Source organism: Hippoglossus hippoglossus, chromosome 8 (assembly GCF_009819705.1).
Source record: "Hippoglossus hippoglossus isolate fHipHip1 chromosome 8, fHipHip1.pri, whole genome shotgun sequence".
NCBI classification, from domain to species: Eukaryota; Metazoa; Chordata; class Actinopteri; order Pleuronectiformes; family Pleuronectidae; genus Hippoglossus; species Hippoglossus hippoglossus.
The window spans coordinates 2,429,836-2,437,568 of record NC_047158.1 but is presented as its reverse complement, the minus strand read 5'-3'; the positions used below and the strand labels follow the sequence as shown (position 1 = coordinate 2,437,568).

Genomic DNA, 7,733 nt, shown 5'->3' with positions numbered 1-7,733 from the left:
CCGGAGGAGGAGGCTCGTGCCCCCGGAGCTGCTCAGCTCGTGTGACGGTTAATAATGGTCACAACATCAGCAGAGACACAGACACACAGAGACACGGGTGAACGGTAATGAATGGAGAATCTGCCTCACGCACAACGACCCCGCTGGTTTGCACCGGAGATTTACAAAGGAGCGACCGAGGGTTTGATATTAACCCGACCCCAACCTATTATCTGCCGGCCTCACATTATCCTCACCGCCGCGGGTCTGCGGGGAAACAAACACTCACGGTAAGCTCAGTGTGTGTCCGTGTGTCCCTGTGAGCGAAGGAAGTGGAGATAGATATTGTAGTAAGATGGCTGGTGTGTGCGTGCGTGTGCGTGTGCACGCGCGCGCGTGCGTGCGTGTGTGTGTGTCCTCACATCTCCCACCAGTGCAGCCATTATAAAAAAAATCAACAACCTAATATTAATAATGATATAATTATGATAAATAATAACAATTTCACTCATTATCATTGTTGTTGTTTAGTAGTGGTTGTAGCATGGCCCCTGGTAATGGATGAAATCATGTAGTAATCTAGTGGACTCTGAGTTACTGCAGAGATGTTGTAATGACAGTGTAAATCCTACTTCACTAGCACAGAAGCACATTTTCATTGTGCTATGATGATGTTACAGCCTCTACAATGTAAAACACAAACTGTGGCTTACCAGTTAGACACTAGGACAATGCTGTGGCTGTAATGGAGGAGCAGAGACAAGTCCAAAGGAACAATTTTAAGATGAGAAAAACTGGGAAATATCAACTGTGTGAATGTGTGCGTTAATTATTTTACTTTGTCCCCTTGTCATTTCTCCTGCATTTTGGACACGATTCCATTTCCTGTTGGTTGTACTGTGCTGGGTGTGTGTTTGAGCCAGCTGGTAGAGAACAGTAGTTGAAACAGAAATTATTTAATTAACATAGTTTTTTTTCTGGCGGATGAATCTGTTGGTGATGGTATTACCAACTTACCTATACCTACCTACCTACCTACCTACCTACCTACCTACCTACCTACCTATACCTACTTACCTACCTACCTGCATCCATCCAAGGAGGTGGAACTGGGCGAGGAGGTGGAGCTGGGCGATAAGTGAACATTTGAGGAGGTCTGCTGAGGGTGGGAGGCAATGTGGTTCAGGACCCCTGAAGGCCATATGCTGCTGCTGATGTTGAAGGCTCATGATATGATATATCATGATATTTTGTTATTATAACATGAAAATAAACATTCTTAATGATATCTATGCATCAGAACATTTTTTTAAAAACATTCTTTCTCTTGCTATTTTGCATTAACCTAGAGAGAGACAGGAAGCGAGGGAGGGAGTATGACTTTGAACCATGTATGTTGAATGTGCCTTGCATATTTTGCCACCGCAAGCCCCACAATAGCGGATCAATTTTGATAATTAAATCAATTCAAATAAAAATTATGTGGGTATGCTTTACCATCCTGTAGCTAACAGAGGATGAATTGAGGTGTTGATATCCTTGAGTGGACAGGCTTGTCAGGAATGTTGTGCGACCAGGGGTAGGCAGTCAAGGAGCACTTGTTTTTTGTGGATGGGATGGAGGGTGCCAGAAAAGATCGAGCGGGAGTAGCAGGTAGAGGGGCAGAAGGTCTCAGGGTCAGGGGCAACTGTGGATAGAACCCAGATGGCATGACCCCATTTATTATCCTAGATTCTCACAGGCTACCTCCAATATGTATTCATATAAGTGTAGGGCGTAAGCATCACAGCAAAAATACAGACACACTATTCAGCAATAGAAGCATCGCTCCAAACACAATGTAAGCATACCTTCTCTTATCAAAGTCAGTTTTATATCGCAACTAGTAATGTAAGTGTTCTCAAATACATCTGAAATTGGACTTGTAAATTCAGAGAAACAAAAAACAAATATGTATAAATGAAATCCACTTACACTTTGGTGCCTATAACCAAAAACACACTTTCTGTGAAATTACCAGAAAACACATCAGACTGGATGAAAGCAACTCTGGACATTAGCAGCCAATGGTGGCAAACTCAGAAAACATCTACATAGCTAGCTAGTTGTCGAGCTATGTAACTTATATATTAACGTATCTAGCTTGCTATTTTTGCATCTTGCCATAGCAGCTATTCTGTATACAAAGATGATCAATATGACACCCCAAAAGTAAAGCCAAAATACACAACTCTGCAGACTGTGGCTCCAAACAATGTCTTCAGAGGACAATGGTAGCACCCATATCCAGGGTATTTGGCTTCATTTTTGTATTTAGAAACCGATGAAGTGGAGACATGTCGTCCTTACATACAGTCATGGCTTGCCATTGCTTCATAAAGGCCTAGACTATATAATTGCAGTTAAAGTGCTCTCCTACTTTTTTATCAAATCTCTGGACATGTTTATTCCGAATGCAGAAACATTGCTCTGACCAAGATGCATCTCTCTGGCTTCTTTTCCTAGACAGTGGTGGTGCAATGGGGTGTAATCTCATGTTAATCTGCCTAACCCTGTAGTTCGTAGTCTGGGTTTAACACTGCCCCCCACCATGTCAGTCATTAGTTTAATGCGATCACTCATACAGCATCATTAGTGCTAATTAAAAGTATACAAAATGTTGCCAGGAAATGTAATGTGCATTTTTTCCCTATTTTTTTAATGTTTTATAAAGTCCATAATGATTCCAGCACCTTCTTGCCAAAATCTTCAAAATATTTTCTCAAACCTGCCTGGCAGATTCCCTCTGCTCTCATCTTAAACCCAGTACACTAAATTTGAGTTTATAAGCAGGATATCTATTAAAAAGTAGTGATAACTATTAGAAATAATCCATGATGCCAGTGTGCAGTGCCTTTGTATGAGCGCAATTTATCACTTGGGCTTCCTGTGGTCTTGGAAATGGAAAGCACATGATTTAGTGTCCTGGTATCATATTCCATATGGCAAGGATGAGTGAGTGTGGACCACCTGGCCGGTGTCCTTGATGTTCTTTTGATCTTTCAATATTGCAGTGGCTAATGTGCCTGTTATAGTGTGGAGTGTGTGAATAATTTTTGAACCTGTCCTTTAGCAGTTTGCAGTCCCAAGCAGTTTAGTTGCCTTACTCTCTTTGTGGTAGTGAAGGTTACAAACACAGGTGGAAATATATATATATACTATAATCTGTAAGCATCAGTCAGATGCTAACTTTGTTGGACTTTCAAGTTTAAAAAAACTAGAAGGCAGATGTATAAAATAACCCTTGAACACATTTTCTTATTGATGTTTTTAATGATTATGATTGTGTGACTGTATAATCTGCTAATTGCTAAATACATCGGTAATGTCAAGGTTTTAGTTTGTGAAAAAATAAATTGGTCAAAAATGAGTCAAGTTGAGTTGAGTACTGACCATCGGCTAATTTGAGCAAATGATAAACAATAGTCGGACTTGCTGAGATGTATTTTTGATGAGAATCTTGGGACAACCAGAGGTGAGCAGCAGACTGTCCAGTAAATACGTTCAATTACATGAGGATTATATGAGGTTTTTCAGATGTAGATTTTACACTGGATTAGTAAAGATGGTGGACAACCTGTCATTGTTAGCTCAGGAATAAACGCAGACAAGGTACCAGTAGCTTGATGCCATTCTTGTCACATAAGACAAGCTTTAAATGACTTCAAAAAGTGTAAAAGTGATAATCGTTTACAGCAAGAGGAAAGGGGAAAAGGTAAGCATGTCAGTTAGCCCTTTGTTTGTTTATCTCCAGGAAGTTTTTTTTTTGGTTTGGGGGTACGAAAACACACACACACACACACAAGCTTGTGCACACACTCACACACTCCCTTCCTGTATGTAGGCAAGCTGAGGGAGACCTGAGCGATTGCAGGAAGTCAGGATTGACTTCTCTGGGGAAGAAAGATAAGAGTGTATTTGTGTGTGAGTGTGTGCGTGCGTGCGTGCGTGTGTGTGTGTGGGTGGATTCAGTTGAAGGCAAGGCCATCTGCACTCCACTATTGCTAATAACAAACACACTTACAGACACACAACCAAACCTAGCGCAGCAAAATGGTCCTGGGCAAATGCTCTGGGTTTAGTGTGTGCGTAGGTGAGGTGTGCTTCTGAATAAGTTGTGTGAATGATGCTGTTGATTTCCTCGACTTATCGGAAGCTGCACTCACCTGTGTGGTTGTTAAAAACGGGAATCTCTTTGAGGTGTTGAAGAAGGGGGCAATCAGTCAGTGCAAATGCCAGGTTGACCTAACGTAGAGGCAGCACGAAGGGCGAAGCATGCCTTGGATCATCAGAAGAAACTAGTGAAGTTGTTTGAGAAATGAAAACAAACACATAGACAAACATTAGATATCACCAGGGAACAGGTAGAACAGGTTGGATTATTTGCATTGATTTTGCATCAGCAACAAGTCATTTGCATTCTTGAAGAACGTGTATGCTGATGTTCGTTCTCAACCGCGTCCCTAATCCTCTGCTGGAGACGCTCTAGGAAACTCAGGTACCCACCAAATCAACTTGGAGCCATCCCCTTGTGCACCATGAATATCTTCACTAAATTACATTTGAATTCCATTCAATAGTTGTTCAGACATTTTACAAAAAGTCTAAACTGTCAACCTGATTACACAATCCATATTTTAGTGATTTTAATCCACTTTCTTCATCCTTAGTTTTGGCCTATATTGATGCTGATTTTTTTGTATCACAAATCTGATAAAGATGTAATGGGCTGGTACAAATTTTCTTTACACAACACATAACTACTACAGTGTATTACAAATATATTTACAGTGTAGAAATGTTCTCATCAATAGTCTCTGGTGGACAAGCTATCGAATGGTGACACACATCTGTGGCATTTCTGTGATTCAGTTTCATCTAATATTTTATCTGGCATATAAGCAGATATGAATATGCTGCATCTGCAATAATATATATGAATATATATCGGTTGGTTGATTTAGCGCTGGGTCTGGACACTGCAGTGGTCAAACTGTTCTTGCAAAACAAAATCAAAAATGTTTTATAGTAAACTTCAGAATATGTTGTTTAGTTTGTTGTGTTTTTTACAGTGATTGCAATAGTTAAAATACGTTTTTGAATGTAACATTAGCAGTGAAGTGTAAGAGGAGATATTTGGAAATGTAACTGAATACATTCAAAACAAGTTAAATTTGAATATAATTGTAGCCTGATTGGTTAGAATGTCAGTTGGTAATACTTAAAGGGGACATAGCATGCAAATTCCACTTTGTTAGTGCTTCTACACGTTAATGTGGGTATCTGGCATGTCTACCAACCCAAAAACTCTGGGAAAAAAACACTCGCGCGTTTTGTTATGGTTCCTCTAAGTCAGAAACGTCATGCTTGAGCGACTCGATTGAGCTTCCTGGGTTTTGTGTCGTAACAAGGCACTGGAAGTCTCCCTACATGGTATTGGCCCACCCCCCACCTCATCCCCCCCGCCCCCCCGAGGCTGCGAGGCAGCGAGGCTGCGAGGCAGCGCAGCGCCGTTCCCAAGCGCGCAGCCGCCTGGCTGTTCACACGGGACGAGCATTTCTCCGCTGGTCAGCCCGCGATTCACTCACATGTGGCATTTGTCTGGATCGTTGGGACTGGGAGGCTGCAGCAGTTGCTCGGGCGCGACTGCTCGCTCTCCCATGCGTGAGCTGGAATTTGTGTCAGCGCCACACAGCCAGCAGTGTGGAAGACTTCCGCAGTGTTCAGCTCTACTGTATGCCGGGGTACAGTAGTTACGCCGGGTTACAGTAGTTACGCCGGGTTAACACCGGACGCGGAAGCGCCGCTGCGAGGCAGCGCAGCGCCGTTCTCAAGCACGCAGCCGCCTGGCTGTTCACACGGGACGTGCATTTCTCCGCGCTGGTCAGCCCCATAGACTGTATATATAAGGTCAGCCCGCGATTCTGCTTTCTCCGCTTGTTGTTGTACCCGTTGAATGTCGGGGTTCGGGGGTAAATGATGGTCTTCATAGCCCCCCCCCCCCACCCCTCTCTTTCTCTCTCTGTCTGTCTGCTTGTGTGCTTGTAGTGGATGGGCAGAGGGGGACATTTAATTATGTGATTGGGAAAATTAAAACTCCAGGACAACAGAAGGGGAATACAAAGTATGGGATGCATATTTGATAATTTATATCATATAAAATATGTAATTTATATCGTTTAAAATCATGGGGGGAGAGGGGGGAGGGGGGAGCTGGCTCATAGCATTTAAAGGAACAGGCACTCAAAACAGGTCACTCTGTGGAGGGCTGTTTTATACAGGGTAAAAAGGGTGCTGTTTTATATGATCCTTGTGGTATTTTGACCAAAGTATGTTACAGACATTTCATTAAGACCCCAAGGAACCATATCAACTTGTGGTAAAATGGGCATGCTATGTCCCCTTTAAACAGTGTTGGGACGAAATTGGGTCTGTGGTGTTTCTGTGTTGTGGATTTACAATGGGGCTACTTTTCTCTCTGTAGATATGCTAGCATGATCGTGACCTCCAGTTGGCAACACTTCTTAATAATGACTGCACTGTATGGGGTTTAATAATTTTACTTTGTCAATGCCACACAAGTATAAGGATACAGAATTCTTCCCTGATTGATTTGTCTGTCTGGAATTAACAACCAGTTAAGGTCAACAAAGACCTTACAACATGACTGTTGTAAACTGGATGTTCTACTGGACAGATGTGTGAACTGTTTGGTAGTAGGTGCTTTTAGAATTGGTGACTGGAAAAGAAACAGCGTGTTATTTGTTAATATGAGGAATTTGTTTTTAGCATTAGGTTGCTCTGCTAACACTAGCATCAAGCTAAGCGCTACATGTATGGTTATCCAGACTTGTTGTCCTGTGTAACTTGTGTCGGTATCAAATTTGGACAAAACTCTTGTGTGTTTGAGACAGAAAAAGTTGGAGGAGGTCAGATGGAGACGTAACTGACAACAGATGGTGTGTGTGTGTGTGTGTGTGTGTGTGTGTGTGTGTGTGTGTGTGTGTGTGTGTGTGTGTGTGTGTGTGTGTGTGTGTGTGTGTGTGTGTGTGTGTGTGTGTGTGTGTGTGTGTGTGTGTGTGTGTGTGTGTGAGAGAGAGGGAGAGAGACATGCAAACACCACACTTATCTCTCTTTCTCTCTTTCACACATATGGACACACACTCAAATGAATGAGCTTCTCACCACACCGCCCCTGAGTCACATTTACTGGCATCAGAGTGACTCAGATCACATTTTCACATCTCTCTTTCTTTTTCTATGTATTTGTGGTTTTTTTGTACAATAACACATAACTTAAATAGCTAAACTCTACCTTTGACATACAGTATTATATATATATCTATATCTATATAGATATAGATATATATGTGTGTGTGTGTGTGTGTGTGTGTGTGTGTGAGCCTCCATCCAAAATACACTTCGGGAATAATAATGAAGTTGATATGGTTTATCTTTTAAAAGTATCACATTATTGTGAAGATGAACTCAGCAAAGTTATTAATGACAATGAATTGATGACAATGAACTGATAGATGTCACATGTCACCAGCAAACATGACACACATGTTTTGGTCTTGTCCTCGCTTACAGGATTACTGTTCACCCATTTTCAAACACTTCACTGAAGCTTTCAATATAGTGCTGACACCATGTGCAGAAATTATAATTTAATCGGGAGGACAACAAAGAATATTATTGCATTTGTATCTTTG

At 41.8% G+C, this 7,733-nt stretch overlaps 1 protein-coding gene across 1 annotated transcript in view; it reads left to right on the top strand.

Annotated features, from left to right (window-relative positions):
* Nucleotides 1-7,733, top strand: part of LOC117766868 (protein TANC2-like) — a 45,377-nt gene continuing 37,644 nt past the window's right edge. Inside the window, exon 1 of the mRNA XM_034594269.1 lies at nucleotides 1-269. The gene's annotated coding sequence lies outside the window, so the exon portion shown is untranslated. The remainder of the gene's footprint in view (nucleotides 270-7,733) is intronic.